Consider the following 24,554-nt stretch of genomic DNA (forward strand, 5'->3'; position numbering starts at 1 on the left):
CGTTGGCGCTGCAAAGGAATATTGCATCGTACTTCTTAGTAACATTGGTACTGCAGTACCGAATTTACGGTCAGCTTGGTATTATGCATATACTGCACTAATTCCGTTGGCAATTCCCATACCAGCCTTTTATTATCCAGCAGAGCCTGCTTCATATCCACTGGTTGGTGATACACCATTGTAACTTAGCCTTCGTAGCGTCCACTACTACTTGTACATCGCCTAGTATGATGTTTAAATTGTGAATATCTTCGTCATCAGCTATCCCAAACACTCTCTTCAAAAGTTTTTTGCCTGCATTTATCCATTTGCTCTTTCACCGAATCAGTGCTGTTGGCACCAGGTCGATTACCTGTTTAAACTGCTCCCTCGGCTTCTCGTAAGAGAGTTGCTATCCACAGAGTTCCTCCTGGACTTCTGCCAAAATTCCGTCTTTTATGCTTCCTTCTGCAATTACCCAAAGGTGTCTTCCAGCCTGCGCACCACGTTTCTCATCTTCCACACATTCAAAGTAAATCCCAGCGTCCACCAATGACTTGTTAACAGGACGTCGGATTGTCTTGAGAAAACCGCTCCAGATTCAAGACGATGGCTCCGTAATTCAGCCCCTACTCCCCTCTGGATGATGTGCAGGGACAGAAATAAGACCTTATTCGTCCTGGCTGTACATGCTGGCACGCCACCTGAGAGAAAAGAACTCCTCGTCATTTGCCCTCCCTCCTTCCCAAAGCGCAGGCGCATAATAAAATACTACCGAATATAACAATATGATTCCATTTAGCTACCGTCTATAACAAAAAGAAACCCCAAAACAAGACAGTACCAACCTCAATGGTTCAGAAAAATACTAGGCCAGTGCATGTTCCGGCAAGGAATGTGCTGACATCAGCACCGGCGCTTGCTTATCTCCAGGCCATTCTAGGAATCCTACCACACTCATGCAATTGCGCCTTTTATATTCTGCTGAAGTCATTATTAACACTTCTTTATCTCCAAGGCCATTCCAGGGATCCTACCATGCTCAAGCAGTTGTGCTTTTTATATACCCTAAGACAAAAAAGTACCATAAAGCAATTATTTGAATGCGACGGATATCAGTAGATGTGATGTACATGTAAAGACAAACAAATGATTACAATTTTAAAAATTAGTTGATTTATTCAAGAGAAAGACCCTCACAAATAGAACAGCTCAAAGACATGTATATCCACCTCTGGCGCTTATTCAAGCAGATATTCAGATTGGTATTGATTGATTGAGTTGTTGGATGTCTTCCTGTGGGATATTGTGCCAAATTCTGTCCAATTGGCCCGTTAGATCACCAAAATCCCAAACTGGTTGGAGGGTCCTACCCATAATGTTCCAACCATTCTCAATTCGGGAGAGATCTGTCGATCTTGCTGGCCTAGGCAAGATTTGGAAAGCATGAAAATAAGCAGTAGAAACTCTCACCGTGTGGAGGCAGGTATTATCTTGCTGAAATGTATGCCTAGGATGGCTTCCCATGTAGGGCAACAAAATGGGGCATACAATATCGTCGACGTACTGCTGTGCTGTAAGGGGGCTACAGATGACAACCAAAAGGAACCTGCTAGGAAAGGAAATGGCACCCCTGGCCATCACTCCTGATTGTTGGGCCATATGGCAGGCGACAGTTAGGTTGGTATCTCTCCACTGTCCTGGGTATCTAAAGTCACGTCTTCAGCCTGGAATATCATTGACTAGAGTGGAATTGTCTTCAGTGATCAGTCCCACTTAGAAATGAGCCCTAATGACCAGTGAAGAAGTGAGTAGAGACACCCTGGACTGTGGTGGGATAGGAACCTGACTGTCGCCCGCCCTATTGCCCAACTACCAGGAGTGATGGTCTGGGGTGGCACCACAAATTCATCAGTTATCATCTGCATCACCAAGTTCTATAGCACAGCAGTATTTGACGATATTTTACACCCCATTTCTGTTGCCCTTCATGGCAAGCTATTCTAGGTATACATTCAGGAAAATAATGCCTGTCTAAACACGGTCGGGATTTCTACTGCTTGTCTCCATGCTTCCCTTTGAGTGTATTTCACCGACAGCAGGATAGGCACTACATTGTTACAAAGGCCATACCAGGACTCAATGACATTAGCATCAGCACTTCCTTATCATTAGAGCCATACCGGAGATCATGACGCCAGCATCAGCAACTCCATCCATGTGCCAAGCCCATGGAGGGGAGGGAATAGGAGGGGGAGGAGGGCCCCTTATGCACCCTACATGCCTGTGACCCAGCACAACCACTTGCCAGCCAAACACGATAAAATATCTGAACTGCTAAAAGTAGCGAAAAATTTTGTCAACTGCATTCGCACTACTGGCTTCTAAAAATTCTTTTAAGGACTGGCTCAGCAGTCACATTGGTAAATTCCATTAGAAGCTACAGCTCATTCGGCATAGAATATTGGAATGTGAAGATACCAAATTACTCTGTGTATAATAAACACCAAAATTTGTTTAAAATATATAAATAGTGAACCAGGAATTAAACTTAGTTTACAATGAGCTTTAACTCAGATACTATCCCACAAACCCTGGAAACACGAAATATCGTCAAGTTCTGTTTCATATCCCAATTGCTCCTGTCACCAGCATATGTTCGTTCTTTGTGCCACGATTTTCTTTCAGGTTATTACTGACACTAATACGAGTAGATAGCTGCACTCCAGAAATGTGAAAAGGTCATACGTTGTACAAAGAGTAGTTCTGTCACCAACAGATGGCACCACTGTTTAAAAAAAACAACAGAATTTTAATTCAAATATTTTCAACATCTAAGATGTAGCTGTATTCTAAAAGGTCTGAAAAGCATGCAGGCAGTGCAAAAAGCGCGATGTTTACACCGATTATGTGCTCATGGTAGCTGAGGTTAGGTATACGACAATAATGTGATGCCACAATATCCTAAATTCTTTTCAAAAATACGTCTGCAATAAAAAAAGTTAATTAACATATCAACACATGACATAAATAGTAACAGTGACAAATGTGGAATTTCCAAAGACAGTCTCAAAGTCAATCTCAGAAATAAATAAAACTACTTACCATTTATTACGAGTCGTCTCACATATTCCAAGCACAATGAAGCTCCAAAAATTAAATATTGCCACATTTAAACTATTTGTATCACTCATTAAAATGTATGCTTATCGTAATATAAGCACGACCTCTACGAAAATTCGATCAAAAATGAAATTGTATTATCAGTAGGATGTCGCACACTTTGGAAGCACAATGAGGCATCAAAGATGTCACTTAATATCAAGTCCCCAACCACATCGCTCATGTTCAGACCTCTAATAAGCAAAGAGTAAGCAAAATGGCTGTAAATGTTATGAGATATAGTACTTCAACATCGCTGAGCAACAGCATGGCATTGCCATTTTGCAGAGACGACGAAACCGACGTCGTAATACGCATTAAACAGAGACAAAATAATGTTATTATAGAAGCGATAGCAGTCGGGAATTGCCAAAAATTGGCAAAGTAACGTAATTATATACCATAAGAGAGTATTTAAAAAGAAAGGTACAAGTCATTGTGTACATCCTTAAACAATGTTGCACAGGGATCACACTCGATCCAGTCTTTAGTGGTCTCCAGCCTGGTAATAGCATGTCCTAAAATAGCCAAGGAAGACATAATAGTTCCCCATAGTCACATGTCTGGATACATTATAAAATCGATACAGTGGTTGTCAATAATTTTGTTTCCTCCTGCGATTGTGATTTAAAAAATATATACATTTTATATAAATTTTACTCTGCAGTTGGACGTAATCCATGTTAAATATTCAACCCCGACTGTCTTATCATATAGTATACCCCTAGGTTTCGCTGTATATGCGTGATATCACCTCCAAGCGAACATTACGCTCAACCTATTAAACATTACAGGACTACCAAAGCAGGCTGATTTCGTTACTGTAGATTTATAGTGTTGTTTCGTGAGGCAGAGTAGTATCTAACTACCACGTGCGCTGTGCACTTCTGTGTCGTATCTGCTGGGGTCAGAATAGCTTATTGTAGCCACATTGAGATAGAATATAGTTAATGGCGAACCTTTATGGCAAGTGAGAAACGGCAGAAAGGTTGTTAAACACCATGTAGCGACTGCTCTGTTTGTTATTCGGTAGTTGACACCATATGGAAGCAACTGCTCCTACTCAGCACTTGCCTTGTCAAATCACAATATAGTATTGCCTGAACTACCGCAGCCCAAGTGCTTCCAGTCCAATGTGAGCAGAACTGACAGCAAAGCATACATGTGTAGAAGACGCATTACCTGTCTGGGTGCTTGAATACATTGAGTGGCTTGGAAACTGTGGAATTTAGATGCTGCAAAGGGAACAAAATTACTCGCTGATACTGTCTTAATCACATTGAAAAAGAAAGCTCTAACTGTAGATGCTATAGCTCCCAATGTACAACACACGAGGTAATGGAGAGCGCATACTTAACAAATGCATTAATGTATCCACATGGATGGAATATTGCGCGCACCTCGTCCTGGAAGGAAATTTTACACAGACGAGCCCCCTCAACCACATGCTGTTCAGTGACACTTCTTTGTCCAGATTACTTGCCACAAGTTTAATATTTGACAGATCATTTTTGCTGTAATTATAACTTTTTTGTCCCACAGATAGTATCCACAAAGTCAATGCCATTTGGTCGTATCAAAAGCATATATCTGGAGATCTACTGGGTGTGCGTTGTCCACAGATCATCCTTTTCCTGCCAATGCTGCAAACCGCCAACACAGTAAAAGTACACCGTTTCATCACAATTATCAGTATAAATGTACGCTACTTCACTTACTTTACCTGGCCGCTACTTAGCAGCAAGTGGCCACTTGTTGGATGGTGCTAATCTAGCCTGCTGCGTGCTGTGTATAGGCTACTGAGGCCCCTGTACGATTTCACCTGTACTGTACTGAGGCATGGGTTCTGTAACCGAATTTGGATGTATTCCTATACTGCTTAACTCTACGTCCTACACCTGTACATTGATGTGACAAGTCATGAAATAGCGATATGTACATATTCAGATGGCGGTATTATCGTATATACAAGGTATGAAAGGGTAGTGCATTAGTGGAGCTGTCATTTCTCCTCAGGTAATTCATAAGAAAAGGTGTCCGACGTGATTATGGCCGCGTAACGGGTATTAACAGACTTTGAACGCAGAATGGTAGTTGGAGCTAACTGCCTGGGACATTCCGTTTCGGAAGTCGTTAAAGAATTCAGTACTCCGAGATCCACTGTGTCAACAGTGTACCGAGAATAACATAATTCAGGCTTTACATCTCACCGCTGACAACGCAGTGGTCGACGGCCTTCACTTGACGACCGAGAGCAGCGGTGTTTGTGTAAAGTTGTCAGTGCTAACAGACAAGCAACACTGAATGAAATAACTGCAGAAATGAATGTGGGGCTATGACGAACGTATCCGATAGGACAGTATGGCAAAATTCGGCGTTAATGGATCTTGACAGCAGACGACCGACAAGAGTGCGTTTGTTAACAGCACGACATAGCCTGCAGCGCCTCTCCTGCTCGTGACCATATCGGTTGGACCGTAGACGACTGTAAAACCGTGGCCTCGTCAGATGGATGCCGATTTAAGTTGGTGAGAGCTGATGGTAGGGTTCGAGTGTGGCATAGACCTCACGAAGCCATGCACAAAAGTTGTCTACATGGCAATGTGGAAGCTCTTGGTGGTTCCATAGTGGTGTGGGCTGTGTTTGCATTGAATGGACTGAGCCCTCTGGTCCAACTGAACCAATCGCTGACTGTAAATGGTTATGTTTGACTACCTGGAGGCCATTTGTAGGCATTCATGGACTTCATGTTCTCAAACAATTCTGTCATGTCACTGGGCCATAACTGTTCGCTACTGGTTTGAAGAATGATTTAGCCACCCACATCACTTGACATGATTCCCATCGAACATTTATGATTTAGCCACCCACATCACTCGACATGATTCCCATCGAGCATTTATGGGACACAATCGAGAGGTCAGTTTGTGCACGAAATCCTGCCCTGGGAACACTCGCAATTATGGGTTTGCTCAATACTTCTGCAGGGGACTTCGAATGACTTGTTGAGTCCATGCCATGTCGAGTTGCTGCACAACGCTGGGGGAAAGAAGGATCGACACGATAGTAAGAGGTATGCCATGACTTACGTCACCTAAATGTGTGTGTGTATGTATGCGCGCGCGTGTGTGTGTGTGCCATCAATAGTCACAACACCTTTATCGACAACAGATGATGATGATGATGATGTTTGGTTTGTGGGGCGCTCAGTGCCCGGACAAAGTCACAATTTTTACACAGTCCAATTTTTTTACACAGTCCAATCTAGCCACTGTCACGAAAGATGACGATGAAATGATCAGGACAACACAAAAACCCAGTCCCCGGGATCGATAACAGATGACGGGTCTGTTTGGTTATAGCTCTTAAATTTCCATACACAGCTGCTGGTGTGGAGGAAAACTTTTTTGTCTAACATTTCCACCATAATGGCGTCCCCATATGTTGCAATAACCTTTCTCGCCTTTATAACAGAGAGCTGCATGTCGACCAGTTACATCGCATGCTTTGCAGGGGGTTACAAGAAACCAGCCGCACTACCGATGGATTCATGTCGACATGCTCCTGTCACTATACACGAGTACAATAATCATGCTGTTGGATGCCCTACTATTTACAGGATACAGCGTGGTAACATCACTGAGGTGTTCGGCAAGTATTGTTTCTTTTTCTACAGAATTTATACTGACGCATATATTTCTGTGGAAATCGCCGATCCTGGTGTGAACGAGAGCTGCCACCACGAAAACAATGTTGTCACACGGACACGTGTGTTGTTACTTATTTCTGAGGAAACTGCACACATAATGTGACCAGGAACAGTCACTCACTCCCACGGCTGTGACTCTGGTATCCATTGTTCTGCAACTATTGTGAACTGGAATCACATTTCACACCACTGCCCCATATGCAGCTGCAATGGGATCGGAGAATAGACGACTGAACACGTCATTACCATACCTGTTGCAACCTGTGGTGCAACTTGAGAGACAGGCCTGGTCCACAAGGCTCAAACCTGAGAACCATTGACTCAGCACTATGGCTGTCAGGAACTGCTAGTGCAACCAGAGAACACAGAGATTTCCTGATTGGTAGCTGCAGCTACATCTTGTCTTCAGGAGACATGAAAGTCAGAGTGCACCTGGGGCTTCTATTGAAGTCTCCTATACTTTCAATAAATAATTACAAAATTTTGTTTAAAAATACAATTTATTTATTGTATTTTGTAGAGGCAACCAGCTTAGTGAATACACTCACACCACATTCAATTACAAGCATTTTCACAAGATCGTGGCCCCAGTCAGCCCTCAGTGCTCATCCGAAGTGCAATACATGTAATGGCTAACAGCTAATGGCTATCGTCTAATGACTAGCTCCCAATGGCTAACGCCTAACACCTAATACCTAACGCATAATGTATAATGTGTAATGTCTAACACATAATGCCAAACGCGTGACTCAAGACATTCTCTGTAAGCTCACCATTGTATGAGCACCTTCCATTGCTATAAATGCTAAACAAATGTCGCAACGTATATAAAGTGATATAAAACATAAGGACAACATGATTTTCGCTGTAAGTGCACCCACCTTCCCCCATTATTTGCTACATACTTTACCGATTTTTCCCTCCAAATACACCGTGTGATCAAAATCATCCGGATACCCCCAAAAACATACGTTTTTCATACTACTTACATTGTGCTGCCACCTACTGCCAGGTACTCCATATCAGCGACCTCAGTAGTCATTAGACATCGTGAGAGATCAGAATGGGGCTTCGAACGTAGTCAGGTGATTGGGTGTCACTTGTGTCATACGTCTGTACGCGAGATTTCCACACTCAAAACATCCCTAGGTCCATTGTTTCCGATGTGATAGTGAAGTGGAAACGTGAAGGGACACGTACAGCACAAAAGCGTACAGGCTGACCTCGTCTTTTGACTGAAAGACACCTCAGACAGTTGAAGAGGGTCATAATGTTTAATAGGCAGACTTCTAGCCAGACTATCACACTGGAATTCCAAACTTCATCAGGATCCACTGCAAGTAGTATGACAGTTAGGCGGGAGATGAGAAAACTTGGATTTCGTGGTAGAGCCGCTGCTCATAAGCCACACATCACGCCGGTAAATGCCAAAAGACGCCTTGCTTGGTGTAACGAGCGTAAACGTTGGACGATTGAACAATGGAAAAACGTTGTGTGGAGTGAAGAATCACGGTACACAATCCGATGGCAGGGTATGCGTAAGGCGAATGCCCGGTGAACGTCATCTGCTAGTGTATGTAGTGCCAACAGTAAAATTCGGATGTGGTGGTGGTATGGCTTGGTCGTGTTTTTCATGGAGAGGGCTTGCACCTCTTGTTTTTTTGTGTGGCACTATCACAGCAAAGGCCTAAATTGATGCTTCTCACCGTTGAAGAGCAATTTGGGGATGGCGATTGCATCTTTCAACACTATCGAACACCTGTTCATAATGCACGGCTTGTGGCGGAGTGGTTACACGACAATAACATCCCTGTAATGGACTGGCCTGCACAGCATCCTGATCTGAATCCTATAGAACATCTTTGGGATGTTTTCGAACGCCGACTTCGTGCCAGGGCTCACCGACCGACATCTATACCTCTCCTCAGTGCAGCACTCCGTGAAGAATGAGCTGCCAATTCCCCAAGAAACCTTCCAGCACCTGATTGAACGTATGCCTGAGAGAGTGGAAGCTGTCATCAAGGCTAATGTTGGGCAAACACCATATTGAATTCCAGGATTACCGATGGAGGGCACCACGAACTTGTAAGTCATTTTCAGCCAGGTGTCCGGATACTTTCGATCACGTAGTACGTAGTGTACCTTCACTTCTTCTTTCTGAGATGTTTAAGTGAATACACAATTTTAAATGACTAACTGGTAGCACTGTGCGTTATTTTAATGCAAATAAATTCACGTCACAAACCAAAATCAAGTAGCAGAACATGATAATTTAGTTAAACATTAAAACTATAACACGCACATAGACGCTCACTGGCTGTTAAATAATACATGTATAAAATAATATGACACTTATGTAGTATATATGCTTCATCTGAGGTGATAGTCATCTACACAAAGCTGCTGCATTATTTAGTTTCTTCTTGATAAAGTGTTATGTTGAAATCAGCGAAGATCACCTTGCTGCGGAGTGTACACAGCAGATTATTTGCCTGTTCAAAATAGTATTCCAAACCTAGATGGCTCGAAGTGGAACGGTGGCGTTTTGTTAACAATACATAGTAAGACAGCCAATGGCCCTGCCACAGTGGTAACACCGGTTCCCGTCAGATCACCGAAGTTAAGCATCGTCAGGCTTGGCTAGCACTTGGGTAGGTCACCATCTGGATGTGCTGAGTGCTGTTGGCAAGCGGGATACACTCGGCTACTTGATTGAGAAGTAGCGGCACTGGTAGCGAAAACTGACAAAGGCCTGGATAGCAGTGTGCTAACCACATGCCCCTCCATATATGCATCTGGTAACGCCTAAGAGCTGAGGATGACATGGCAGCCAGTCCATACCATCGGACCTTCAAGGCCTGTTTGGACAGTGTTTTTACATAATAAGGCAACACCTGATCCTAACATGCTGGAACCACACATTGAGATTCCATGTGATGATCAGTGGAGCGGCGACATACGCGTAAAGCAGGCAGAGAAGCAAGGCATCCAATGCCACTCAGAGGTAGGCAGAACCACCTAGAGAATTTAAAGTTAATGATCATGTGATTAACACAGTAATAGTTAATGCAAAATAATCATGATTATGTACCACTTTAATACATGTTGCAGCATTTGTTTGGCGTTTATAGTAATGGAAGGTGCTCATGCAATGATAAGCTTACAGTGATGTCTCGAGTTAGGCATTAGGCAATAGGCATTATGCTTATGCATTATGTGTTATACGTTCGATGCTAACATTATACATTTGGATTTATGCATTAGACGTTAGGCATTAAGAATTAGACATTAGTTGTTATCCGTTATATGTATTGTGCTTAATGTGAGTGCTGAGGATTGAGTGTAACGCTGAAGACTTGAAAATGTATATGGCTGGCTGTTGTGTCAGCCTTTGCTTTACGCTGGTTGCTTCTACAAAATACCATCACATAGTCCACCTAAAAACAAATTATTTTTTAAATAAAACTTTGTATTAATTTATTCAAACAATAGGAGATTTGAACAGAAGTGCCACGTGCCCTGTGGCGTTCGCGTCTCCAGCAGACATGGCACAGCTGCAGTTGCTATTCAGCAGACACGTCTGTTCTCTGGTTGCACCAGGTGGTCTCGACAGGCACAGTCCTGAATTGTCAGTTCTCAGGTTCGAGCTTTTGAGACCTGGTCTCGCTCTCAGGTTGTACCAGCAGGTCGCAGCAGGCATGGTATTGCTGTGCTGAGTCATTGTTCCTCCAATGCAACTGACGCCGACATGGTGCAGCAATGTGCATTGAGATTCCAGTTCACAACAGCAGGAGAACAATGGATTCTAGAATAGGGGTAGTGGGATGGTTGGAGGCTAATGATCACACCAAATGTGTGATTTTCACAGTAATACGTCATATGTGTCTGTGTGACAACATTGTTTTTGATGTGACGGCTCTTGGTCACACCGGGATCAGCGATTTCCACAGAGGTATGTGTCACAGTATGTTTTGGGTAGAAAAAAAACTATTCCTGCCGACAAATTCAGTGATGTTACCATACTTCATTCTATAAATAGTAGGACACCCAACAGAGTGATTATTGTACACGTGTATAGTCACAGTGGCATGTCTACATGAATCCATTAACGGCGTGGATGGCATTCTGAAACCCCCTGCCTAATTTGCGGCATTACCGGTACACATGTCCCTATTATAAAGGAAGGAAAGGTTATTATGCCTTGCGGGGAGGTCATTATTGTGGAACTCTTAGACAAAAAGATTTTCACCCCCACAATCAACCATGCATAGAAATGTAAAACCTGCAACTGAAGATCATCTGTTACTGATAATGCTCATGTGACAACTGTGGGTAAATTTAAATGTTCGCTCTCCATTTCCTTGTGTGCATGGAGCTACAGCTAGAGCTTTCTTTTTTGATGTAATTAAGACAGTATCAGCAAGTAATTTTTTCCCTTTGCAGCATGTAAATTGCACAGTTTCCAATCCACTCAATGTATTCAAGCACCCAGACAGGTAATGCGTCTCCTACACATGTATGCTTTGCTGTCAGTTCTGCTCACATTGGACTGGAAGCCCCTAGGCCTGCGATGGTTGAGGCAATACTCTGTTGTGACTTGACAAGACGAGTGCTGAGTAGGAGTACCATTATTTTGTGCCAATTACTGCCATATGGTGTCAACCATCGAATAACAAGCAGAGCAGTCGCTACATGGTGTTTAACAACCTTTCTGCCTTTTCTCACTTGCCATAAAGGTTCGCCATTAACTATATTCTATCTTAATGTGGCTACAATAAGCTATTCTGACTCCAGCAGATACGACACAGAAGTGCATAGCGCACATTGTATTTAGATACTACTCTTCCTCACGAAACTACACTATAAATCTACAGTAACGAACCCAGCCTGCTTTGGTAGTCCTGTAAAGTTTAATAGGTGGAGCGTAATGTTCGTTTGGAGGTGATATCACGTATATACAGCGAAACCTAGGGGTATACTATATGATAAGATAGTTGGTGTTGAATTTTTAACATGGATTACGTCCAATTGTAGAGTAAAACTTACATAATATAAATATGTATGTCAAATCGCAATCCCAGAAGGGAACAAAATTATTGGCAACCACCTTAACGATTTTATAATGTATCCAGACATGTGACTATGGGGAACTATTATGTCTTCCTTCGCTAAAGGACATGCCAGGCTGGAGACCACTGAAGAATGGATCGTGTGTGATCCCTGTGCAGCACTGTTTAAGGATTACACAATGACTTGTAACTTTCTTTTCAAATACTCTGTTATGGATTATAATTACATTTCTTTGGCAATTTTTGGTAATTCCCCAGTGCTATCACTGCTGTAATAACATTATTTCGCCTCTGCTTTCTGTGTATTACGACGTTGATATCTTCATCTCTCCAAAATGGCAATGCCATGCTGTTGCTCTGCAATGTTGATGTACCATATCTCATAATTTTTACAGCCGTGTTGTTTGACCTTTGCTTAGTACAGGTCTGAACATGAATGATGTGGTTGAGGACTTGATATTAAGTACATATTTCTGCTGTGTCAGCATCAAGGGTTGATACACTCACTAATGTCATTTCCAGTTGTGACCTATTATAGTTAAGAACGCAACTACTTCCACATCCACATCTAAAAACGTGTGTGTTCTAGAGAATATCACTTCAATACCTATTGTGGCATTTGTTTAGTATTTATAGCAATTGATGGTGGTCATACATCGACTTATGTTGGACGTCTTTGATGCCTCATTGTGCTTCCAAAGTGTGCAAAATCCTACTTATAATGCAATTTTATGTTTGATCGAATTATCATAGAGGCTGTGCTTATATTACGATAAACATACATTTTAATGAGTGATACAAACAGTTTAAATGTGGCAATATTTAATCTTTGGGGCTTCATTGTGCTTGCAATGTGTGCGACGTCTCACAGTAAATGGTAAGTAGTTTTATTTATTTTTGAGATATTGACTTTGATATTGTCTTTGGAAATATCACATTTTTCACTGTGTGTGTCTGTGTGTTTCTCCATCTCTCCGTCTCTCCTCGTTTCTCCCGTCTTCCCCCCTCTCCATGTCTCTGTCTCTCTGTGTCGCTGTCTCTTTCTGTCTCTCCTCTCTCTCTCTCTCTCTCTCTCTCTCTCTCTCTCTCTCTCTCTCTCTGTATGTGTGTGTGTGTGTGTATGTGTGTGTGTGTGTGTGTGTGTGTGTTTTGATACAGTTCCTTTTGTGCTGCAGTTTGGTGTATCATAATAAAACACCTTACTGCTTACTTCCCTAATAAGAAAACTGTGACACTATAGACGCAGATTTCAAGCTTACAACGTTTTTCCATGTGCTTAACATCAACCTGGTCCTATATAATCGGTATAAACATGGCACTTTTTGCACTGCCTGCGTATTTTCAGACCTTTTAGAGTAAGTCTGTTGTGGTTTTTTTTCTTTTTTACATCTGCTGGTGACAGACAGAACTACTCATGATACACAGAATGAACTATCCACGTTTCTGAATTGCAGCTATCTATTGGTGGCAGTAAAAACCTCAAGAAAAATTGCGGTACTAAGAACGAACTATTTTTTTCTATAGTTCAACTATTTACTTGTGATAGGAGTACTCGTTTTCTACAGCGCAGCCATCTTCTGGTGACACAAGCAATTGGAATGTGATACAGGGTTTATGGGATAGTATCTAAAGTAAAACTTATTGTAAACTACTACAAGTTCCTAATTCACTAATATACACTCCTGGAAATTGAAATAAGAACACCGTGAAGTCATTGTCCCAGGAAGGGGAAACTTTATTGACACATTCCTGGGGTCTGATACATCACATGATCACACTGACAGAACCACAGGCACATAGACACAGGCAACAGAGCATGCACAATGTCGGCACTAGTACAGTGTATATCCACCTTTCGCAGCAATGCAGGCTGCTATTCTCCCATGGAGACGATCGTAGAGATGCTGGATGTAGTCCTGTGGCACGGCTTGCCATGCCATTTCCACCTGGCGCCTCAGTTGGACCAGCGTTCGTGCTGGACGTGCAGACCGCGTGAGACGACGCTTCATCCAGTCCCAAACATGCTCAATGGGGGACAGATCCGGAGATCTTGCTGGCCAGGGTAGTTGACTTACACCTTCTAGAGCACGTTGGGTGGCACGGGATACATGCGGACGTGCATTATCCTGTTGGAACAGCACTTCCTCAAACAGTGTCCTAACCTCACCTCTCCTCCTTCCTGCAACACCTGCAATGAACCCCACCCCACCTACTCCTCCAAATGCAAAGTCATTCTCCCACCAACCACAAGCTCACTGTCCCTGTTCACCCCATCAACCAACCAAGCGCCCCAACAATTCCCACCGGCCCCCTCCTCCCTACATCCAAAGACATCATCCAGTTCCTGACCATCACCCTCCAGAATACCCACCCCTTCCAACGTCACCACACCGTCCAGCAGATCTCTCTTGCCACCTGCTCCCTTTCCATTTGAATACCTACGCCAGATACTTCCACAACCAGGCCCACTTCACCTTCACCCATCTAGACACCTCCGTTTAAACCTCCCTGCCAACAAATACCTCTTCAAGCAATCCCCATCCCAGCACCAGGTCGACTCCTTCATCGTTAACAAAACCTTCTTCCAAACTTAGGATGTTGTCCGCACCCATCCCTCTCTCCTTCACTGCACCAACAGCCCCCTCCCCCTTGCAGGAGGCAGGGTGGCTGTTGGCTACTGCAAGCGTATCCCTGTCTGGCCAAACCGATGTTCAATGACCTGACTGAACACCTCCTCAGCATCTTTTTTCCCTCCCTCTCCATCACCTGTGCCACTGCCTATATCTGTCCTGCAGCTCCTCTCACCTATGAGTTCATATCCCGTGTTGACCACACTTTCTCCACCTATGTGATTGCTGCCAACCTCAACATCCACAGCCATGACCCTGCTACCCTTTGGCAGTGGCATCTGTTTCTTGCCACCCTCCACTGTGACCTTGTTACCCTCCCGCAGCACACCTGTCCCAAAAGTAACTCCATCCCAGATGTCGTCCTTGCTTCCCCCCAACCTTCTTGGTCGTATCGCCATGGACGTCCTCGACCCCATTGGTAGCGACCACCCTCCAGTCCTTCTCACCATCTCCTCTGCCCATTGGCCGCCTCCTGTCCCCCACCCTGCTGCCCCTCCAAAGTCTGTCCATGATTACCACTGCACCGACTGGGACGCCTACTGGGAATCCATTACCTTGCAGATCGAAAGCCATCCCCTTACCTTTCTCCATCCTGCTGATGTCACCCATACCTCTTTCTTCCCCCAGAAAGCCACTACTGACGCCGTGGAAGTCCACATTCCTACCAAACTCATCCACTCTTACCACCCTACTCTTCTTCCACAGGCCATCCTTCTTCTCCATGAATCCCACAGGCCCTACTGCTCCTTCCTCCACACCTGTGACCGTGATACACTCCTCTGCCACCGGCAATTACGACACATCTGAAACCACCTCGCAGCAAAAAACGCCAGGACTAGCACAAAACATATACATGCCTCAACTCCATCCTTCCTGTCAACTTTCTTCAAGTACTGGTCTGCCTTCCATGACCTTACTGGTAGCCATCCCACCCCGCATTACCTTTGCTTCCCACCTCTCTGAGGTCTTCTCCATTCCCAATGATCCCCATTTTTATTACACACTCTTCCCCACCATCCTTGAACACACTGGTACCTGTGTCACGCCACTCGCCCCCAGTTTCTAGTAGTTGGATCAGTTTACCCCCCTCAAACAAATACACTCCCACTACCGCACATGACATCAAACTCGTCCTCTGCTCCAAACGCAACACCACCCCTGGTCACGATCGTGTCATCTACTGCCACCTCAAGGTTTCTCCCCCCACCTTCTTCCTGGCTGCCCTTGTCACCCTGTATAGCATCCTCCTCTCCACTGGCTTTTACCCTGACTTGTGGAAGACTTTCCATGTCCTGCTGTTGCCTAAACCCAACAAACCCCCCTCTGACACCTTCCTATCGTCCCATCTGCCCCATCTCCGTGTTCAGTAGGGTCTTAGAGTCCATTCTCTTCCACCATATTCATCACTATCTTAACCAGAACCAAGTCCTTCCTCTTACCCTGTATGGCTTCTGGCCCTCCTTCTTAGCCGACGACCAGCTCCTTTACCTTACCAATCTTCTTTCCCTCCAACTTAACTCCTGACACTCCACTATCTTTCTTTCCCACGACCTCCAGAATGCCTACGACCGTGTCTGGCATCGTGGGCTCCTCTTTAAACTCCAGACCTATGCTCTTCCCATCAGTTTCGTCCATCTCTTTGCTTCCTTCTTCTCCTGTCGTCCCTCCTATGTAACTATTCACAATACCAACTCTCATACTTTCTATTCACCACTAGTGTGCCCCAAAGCTCCATCCTTTCCCCTCTCCTCTATCTCCTGTATACTGCAGATATGCTCAAACCTCCCCACCAGTTCATCTCCTACAATTTGCCGACGGCACCGACTTCCTGGCCCTTTATCCTACCCTTCAACGGTGCCAACATAAACTTCTAACCCACCTTGACCAGTTCACCACCTGGTGCAACCTGTGGCTCCTTCACATCAACCCTTCGAAGACCCAGGCAATCGTCATAGGTTGTACAACCCCCTCCTTCCGGCTTCACAATTTTCTCCTCACTATTTATGGTCATCCTATCTACATCACTCCTATCCTGAAATACTTTGGCCTTATCCTCGACTGTCACCTCACCTGGACTCCCCATCTCCTTACGATCCAGCACCAAGCTCACAGTAGATTCCACCTCCTGAAACTCTTGTCTGGCTGGACATGGGGACTGCATCCTTCCACCATCCTACATGCCTACAAATCCTTGATCCGCCCACATTTTGTTCTGCCAGCATCACCTCAAATTCCACCCCTCCCAGATTCTATAAAACCTTCCAAATCCTTGAACGCCATGACCTCCACCTCGCCTTCTGTATCCACCTCCCGTCCCACACATGGATCCTCTATGACCTCATCCTCTTCCCACATCTCCTTTTCCTCAAATACATCCACACCCTGTACATCATCCATAGACTTGATCCCCCCACCCCCTGGTGTCTTCTATCTTCTCTACCCCCAGCCCATTGCCACACCTTTACTGTGGTGTCCCACCCTCTCTCCATCCCCACACCCCCAGCACACCCTCAACCTCTTTTCCCAACAGAACTTCCAGCATCCACCACTCCTGGATGATGAGCTTCGCCCTGATATCTACGCCGCCTACCAACTCTAACCCTACTTTTCCCCCTTCCACTCCTCAGGGCTCCCTCTCCTCTCCCCTTCCCCTGAGCGGTTTTCCTCCCTCCTCCACCCCCTCCCTTTCCAGTGCACCCCTTCTGTGTCTCTGTGCTCCCTCCTGACTAGCCTTCCCTCTCCATCTCTCACCCCACCCATCTCCTGCCCCTTGGTGCTCCCCCTGACCCACCTTTCCTTTTCATCCTACCTGCTCCAGCTCCTCTTCCCCCACAGCACCTTCCTCTCCCCTCATTTTCCCCTCCTCTCAGGCCTCCTCTTCCTCAGCAGGTCCCTCCCAGCAAATTTTATTCTTTGTTGTGCGTGCTCTGTTTCTTACAGTGGTTTTAAAGTGACTTCGTTCTGGAGTATTTTAATAGTGTGGCCAACTTTTAACTTGTCCATGTGACTTCAGAGTATTTTATGTGCTCCACGAATCGCCAACTGTGTTTTCTTTACTTTATGTCGACTTTTTTTAACTGTCCCACAATGAACATCTCTGTATCAGTTTGTATTTTAACCCCCATTGTCTCCACTTATGTTCTTATGTCCCCTTCCTATCATCTTCTATGTGTATAGTTTCCACCTTATATTAACTGTAATGTCACTCGGCTGAAGAGCAGCGGATTGTGCCGCTGCCATCCGTCCTCTGCCCATATGGGGCAGGGAATGAAATCACAAAAAAAAAAGAAAATTACCATTGTGACTGGTGAGTGAGTCTTCAAACGAATTTTTGGAAGTCAGTAATGCAAATTTAGTTGACAAACTGTTTTGGTATTTTAGGCAATTAAGATACTTTCTTATATTTGACTGGTGAGTAGTTGCATGGGGTCAGAGGTGCCTAGGGTACATGGAAGTCCCTCTCCTCTCCTCTCCACAATGGTCTTGGGATATTGCCAAATATGCTGATGTGACAGTTACTGGTATGGCCATAGAACTAAAGTAGTGCTGATGCTGTAGTCATGATTCCCAGTACGGCCTCAGACAGAAGGCAGTGCTGCTGTAACAAAAGATATCAAGCACAACTGCATGAACATGGTAGGATTGCTGGAATGGCTTTGGAGATAAGGGAGTGCTAATGATGATATCGCAATTGCATGAGCATGTTAGGGTTCTTTTAATGGCTTTGGAGATAAGAAAGCTCTGTCAGCGATGTCAGCACAATCTTCTCTGAACATACATTGCTGTAGTAGTCAGAAGTGCTGAATCAAAATATACATAAAAAATAAAAGGAAACTGAGTACATGGTCTTAATGTATACAGTATGTTAGATCTCTCCTGAACATTTTTAATTATTCTCTTCTTCACCGTCTTAGAGTTTTTATATTGTATTGCCCACGGTGTTGGAATATGTGGCAAAGTGTCTGCTGTTCCACTTAAGAGTCTGACTTGGCTTATATGAATGATCCATGGTTTCTTTGGAAGCTGCATCTTCACATTTAGTGGTGATGTCATTTCTGTCACTTGATATGGACGCTGGTACCTAGTTAAAAAATTTTTGTTCTTCCTTTTGGTCTATTGTGTTTTGACCAAAACCCACTGACCCACTCTACATTGTAGTAATTTCCCCTTATATTGCCCCATCTTTTCTTCACATTCAAGTGCCTTTGTGTTCATTTATTTGACCTTCTGTCAAACGTCTCTCAGTCACTTCCCATTTTTTTTTTTTTTACTGATTCCTCATGAGCAACTAATTTAGGTTTTAGAAGGATATGGCATATTTCTACCATATTCCACCTCGTATGGTGAAAGACCTGTACAGGATATGGCATATTTCTACCATATTCCACCTCGTATGGTGAAAGACCTGTACTATTGTGTACTTTAGAATTATATGCTGAGGCTATGTATTGAAGATACATGTCCTAATTATCATGCAACTATTCAAATAATGACTTAAAATTTTAGAAATTATGCAATGAACCCTTTTAGTATGACTAGTTGCTTGTGGATGGAAAGGAATTGGGTGAAGTTTTTGGGTACGAAGCAGGAGGGACATCTGCTTCAAGAAGTCTGACATAAAATTTGTACCCTGGTCAGCAATTGTAGTATCAGGAACGCCAAATGTTAGTATGCAGTTATTAACCATCGCATATGTGACTGGGCTCATTTGCTGACCTGGAATCGTTATTATTGATAAGAATTGGGGAAAGTGATGTGTTATCATAAGAATATACTTATTTTCAGCTATAGTCCCGTTAAATGGTCCAAAAATATCCAAACCAAACAGTTGAAAGGTTTTGTTGCTACTGACAAACTTTTTAATAGCATACATTAGTAACTAAGATCAGCTCTTTGCCCATGTGACACTCAGTGTTTTACATACTGGTCAACAGCTTGTGTTTGGGTCTCCACCAAAATTTTTTGGCTATGTATGTATCTGTCATTGTACATCTTCCATGACCTGCTAACAGATGATCATTGCCTGTTGCAATACTTCATTTCTGAGCGATGTGACAACCACCACATGTGGTCCACTCATCACACTTCTGCACAACAATCCGCAATATGTCACAAACTGTGACAGTGACCATAAAGCCCAACAGTCTGTGTCATCTGCTTTTGCCTTACACAACTCTGACAAGTATTTTCCAAGTGCTTGCAGAGCTCCAACTTCCCTGGTTAGCATGTTCATGTTAATGTTCGTCTTCCCTGGTTTATGCACCATTTCATAATTAAAAACTCGCTTAGGTACTTAATTAGGTACTTAAGGGAATCATGGTTAGCAACTACTTTAAATGTTTTTCCATATAAATAACAGAAAAAGTAGGTAATACTGTAAACAGCAACTGCCTTTTCTTTTTGTGTCATTGAAAAGTTGCATTCCACCTTGTTCAATTTTCTCGATGCAAAAGCTACTGGGTGTTTCTAATTATCCACGATCTGTCTCAAAACACAACAAATTGTCATACTGCTTGCATCACAGGACAGGGTGAATTCTTGAAGTTAGGAGCTACCAACACAAGACTTCAATACCACAGCATATATCTCTTTCTCAAATGTGGCTTGACACTTTGCTGACCACTCGAATTTAACTCCGTTTCTTACTAGGTGTGCAAAATCCCCTACAAACTGTATTTCATTTCAGTTCAATTCAATTTATTGCCACGAATTTTAGACATATTCAATAATCTTGGTGACATACAATGATTTGTATAATGTATGTAGTAATAAATTGTGTTATAAGCAACCACTGATTATATTCATGTAGAAATAAAACAGAACATTTATAAAATAAGAATCTCACTGGGAGCCTTGGAATAGCTCGAGGTTTGCTGAATAACTACAACTATACCTACTTCTAAACCTATTGTTGCTGCGCTATTCTACATTTCCCTCACTGGCATTTGTGTGCCTTGGCAATCCTCAAGTCCATCCATATCGTGTGGGTGGCCGTAGCATTCTTTGCTTCTTTCCTTTTTACTTTGAAATTCAGAGAGTCCACCTGGTGCTATAGACTGAGAACCAAGCAGTTGCCTTTTAGATATTCTGTGTGCAATCATATTAAGTAGTCCACAAGTTTCGATCGCTTACAATTGTTTGCAAATCGCACTCATCCCATTCAATGCAAATGTTTGGGGTATGAACCCTGGTCTGTTAATAGATACACCATACCTCCAGTAGGGGCAATGTCGCGCACTTTGAACCTATTTCTGATGTTTGGGAATATACTGCAAACCCGCCTTGCAGTGCCTATAGCGTCCCAGTCAGACTGTCATTCGTCTGACGCCCAGGCTTATGAATGTCTTTTATCAGTAATACGAGTTCCTGTGATCTCGTACACACGATATATTGTCCACGTCCCAACCAATACAGCGCTGCCCTCTAAGGTACCACGATACCCGTTGGACATATCCCAAGCATCACCAGTAGTCCTTCGACAGATGTAGAGCTAAAGGCATCCGCGAGCCTCGGAATACGTTCGTCGCAGTATTGCTTTGTAGCTGCCTAGTCAAAGGTAATGCGCCTAGAGGCTGGCAGCGAAGTACACAGTGGCGTTTAAGATAGCTTCGTTTTAGAAGGATTTCATCAAGTCTCAGCGATGGATTTCTGGCAACACAAGATCTTCCCTTCAGAAATGTGTATGTGATTTTACGACCAGCTATAGTCAGTTTGTTGCCCTTGCACCAATGCTGCATCTGAGCAAGCACATCATTCGTCTTTTCCGCAACTCACGCCTAAGAGTCTGCTAACGCAACTATTAGGATGTCATCTGCGTACGCAACAACACCTTCAGTAGCATTTGACCCGTCTAACAGATGCAATAGGTGTTCAATACTAAGATCCCAAAACAGTCGACCACTTATAGGGGCTTGAGGACAGCCCTTGGTAACTTTTTTGATTACCTTGCCCTACCTGACAAGTCACTGGGCACTACGTCCACTGCAATAATCTACAAAGCTCTTATACAGACATTTGGGGCAGCGGGATCTCGGAGGGGTGCAAACATCGTAGGCTAACAAACATTATCGAATGCTCCTGCAGTGTCAATTATCATCGCGATTTCATACTTTGCTAACGAATCTTCTATGATCTGAAGAGCTTTGTTAACCGTATCATCAGTACACCTCCCTCTTCTGAATCAATATTGACACTGATTAAGACCGAAGAGCTATCTGTGCGTCTGCAACAGGTCGCAGAGCAGAAGCTTCTGAAATTTGGCCAAGACATTTAATAAGGTATAGGTCTTTAGCTTTTCGGTGATACCAGATCTTTATCCATTCCCTTTGTAATCACTACTGCACTAGCTGTTTTCCATATCGCCCGTATTCTACCTATTCACAACGCCTTATTTAGTTATGCTGTCATATATATGGCACTAGCAATGGACCTTCTATACACACGACCTCAGGGTAAACGTCATCCAGACCAGGTGCATTTCCAGTTAGAGCTTGGAAATTGCTATAGCAAACTTTCTCTTGAGCGAGAGGTATCACCATTATCAGATTGTAGTATTCGTTATCTAGTTCACTTCTAAACTATGCGTGTATTTCAATATATGTGTTAGTGTCAGTTAGACCGTCAGCGAGAGCGCATCGCTAGTTCCTGCTACTACTAAGGCGAGTACACCGTTCGCTTGTTGCATATTTTTACGAGCTTCAAACAGTAGGAGTGCAGTAATGGATAGAAACTGCGATTGTTGTGTACAGATGCGAGCTGAGCTGGCGACCCTTCGCTCACAGCTTCAGGCTGCGTTGGCTTCCGTCGCACAGATTGAGGCTGCTGCCAGGGGGCGTCGCTGTGGGGGATCGGACGCGGGGATGCGAGGGACGTCGAGCACGTCCCACGTGTCCTCCGATCGGTCCACTGCTGTGACCACCCCGGGTACTGCCTGCACTGAGGTTGACCCCTCACCCGTGGTCAAGTGGGAGATCATTCCAAAGTCTGGCAGGCAGCGAAAAACTTTCCGTAGGGCCGACCGTAGGGCCTCCCCGGTTCGTTTGACGAACAGGTTTCGGGCGCTATCTGTGGCTGACGATGTCTCTGAGCCGGATGCAGTCGTCCACCCCGTTCCAGAGGAAGCTTCTCGGCCCACAAGGTCTGGGCATTCACAAATGGTGGGTTTGCTGGTAGTTGGGAGCTCCAATGTTAGGCACGAAATAGGGCCCCTTAGGAACGTGGCTCCCAAGGAGGGGAAGGAAGCCAGTGCGCACTCTGTGTGCATTCCGGGGGGAGTCGTTCTGGATGTGGAAAGGGTGCTTCCGGATGCCATGAAGAGTACAGGGTGCACCCAACTGCAGGTGGTGGCTCATGTCGGTACCAATGACGTGTGTCGCCTTGGATCGGAGCAGATTCTGTCTGGTTTCGGGCGGCTAGCGGAAATGGTGAAGACTGCCAGTCTTGCTTCCGAGATTAAGGCGGAGCTCACCATCTGCAGCATCGTCGATTGAACCGACTGTGGTCCTTTGGTGCAGAGCCGAGTGGACGGTCTGAATCAGAGGCTCAGGCGGTTCTGTGACCGTGTAGGCTCCAGATTCCTTGACTTGCGCCATCGGGTGGTGGGTTTCCGGTTTCCGCTTAATAGGTTAGGAGTCCACAACACACAGGAGACGGCTACACGGGTAGCGGAGGCTGTGTGGAAGTGACTGGGCGGTTTTTTGGGTTAGAGGGTCTCAGGGAACCACAGAAGGGGCTCCGTCAGAAAGTGGGCAGGTAAAACACAGTAAGGTAGTTGTAGAAACGATCGGTATTGTAGCTGTAAATTGTCGTAGCTGTGTTGGGAAAGAACCAGAGATCCAAGCCCTAATAGAAAGCACTGAAGTTCAAATAGTTGTAGGTACAGAGAACTGGCTAAAGCCGGAAATAAGTTCAGCCGAAATTTTTTCAAACGATCTAACAGTGTTCAGAAAGGATAGATTAAATACAGTTGGTGGTGGAGTATTTATTACTGTCAGAGATAGTTTGCCTTGTAGCGAAATTGAAGTAGATAGTTCATGTGAAATAGTACAGGTAGAGGTTATACCTGACAATAGGACTAAACTATTAATTGGATCGTTTTACCGACCCCCCGACTCAGAAGACATAGTTGCTGAATAGTTAAAAAAAACTTGAATCTCATTTCAAATAAGTACCCCGCTCATACAATTATAGTCGGTGGTGACTTCAATCTACCCTCGATATGCTGGAAAAATTATACATTTAAAGCCGGCCGCAGGCATAAAACATCATCCGAAATTGTATTGAATGCTTTCTCAGAAAATTATTTTGAACAATTAGTTCATGAGCCCTTTCGAAGCGTAAATGGTTGCGAAAACATACTTGACCTTTTAACAACAAATAATCCTGGACAAATAGTGAGTGTTGTGACAAATACAGGGATTAGCGACCACAAGGCAGTTGCAGCTAGGTTGAATACCGTAACACCTACAACCATCAAAAAGAAACGCGAAGTATATCTATTTAAAAAAAAAGCTGATAAAATGCTCTTAACGCCTTTTTAAGAGACAATCTTCATTCCTTCCGAACTGATCATGTAAGTGCAGAAAAGTTGTGGAGTGTTTTCAGAGAGATAGTATCAACAGCAATTGAGAGATATATACCACATAAATTAATACGTGATGGTACTGATACCCCATGGTACACAAAACGGGTCAGATCGTTGTTGCAGAAGCAACGAAAAAAGAATGCCAAATTTAAAAGAACGCAAAATCCCCAAGATTGGAAAAGTTTTACAGAAGTTCGAAATATGGCGCGTACTTCAATGCGAGATGCTTTTAATAATTTCCACAACGAAATTCTGTCTCGAAATCTGGCAGAAAACCCAAAGAGATTCTGGTCATACATAAAGCACACTAGTGGCATGACTCAATCAATACCTTCACTGCGCGATAACAACGGTGAAGTCACTGATGACAGTACCACTAAAGCAGAGTTATTAAACACGGTTTTCCGAAACTCCTTCACCAA

General features: G+C 44.0%; 1 protein-coding gene and 1 pseudogene across 1 annotated transcript in view; both read left to right on the top strand.

Moving 5' to 3' along the window:
• LOC126248372 (uncharacterized) overlaps positions 1-24,554 on the top strand; it is a 148,665-nt gene that overhangs the window by 113,124 nt on the left and 10,987 nt on the right. The window lies entirely within an intron of this gene.
• Positions 9,420-9,538, top strand: LOC126250278 (5S ribosomal RNA; annotated as a pseudogene).

The sequence above is a fragment of the Schistocerca nitens genome, chromosome 3, assembly GCF_023898315.1.
Source record: "Schistocerca nitens isolate TAMUIC-IGC-003100 chromosome 3, iqSchNite1.1, whole genome shotgun sequence".
Lineage (NCBI taxonomy): Eukaryota > Metazoa > Arthropoda > Insecta > Orthoptera > Acrididae > Schistocerca > Schistocerca nitens.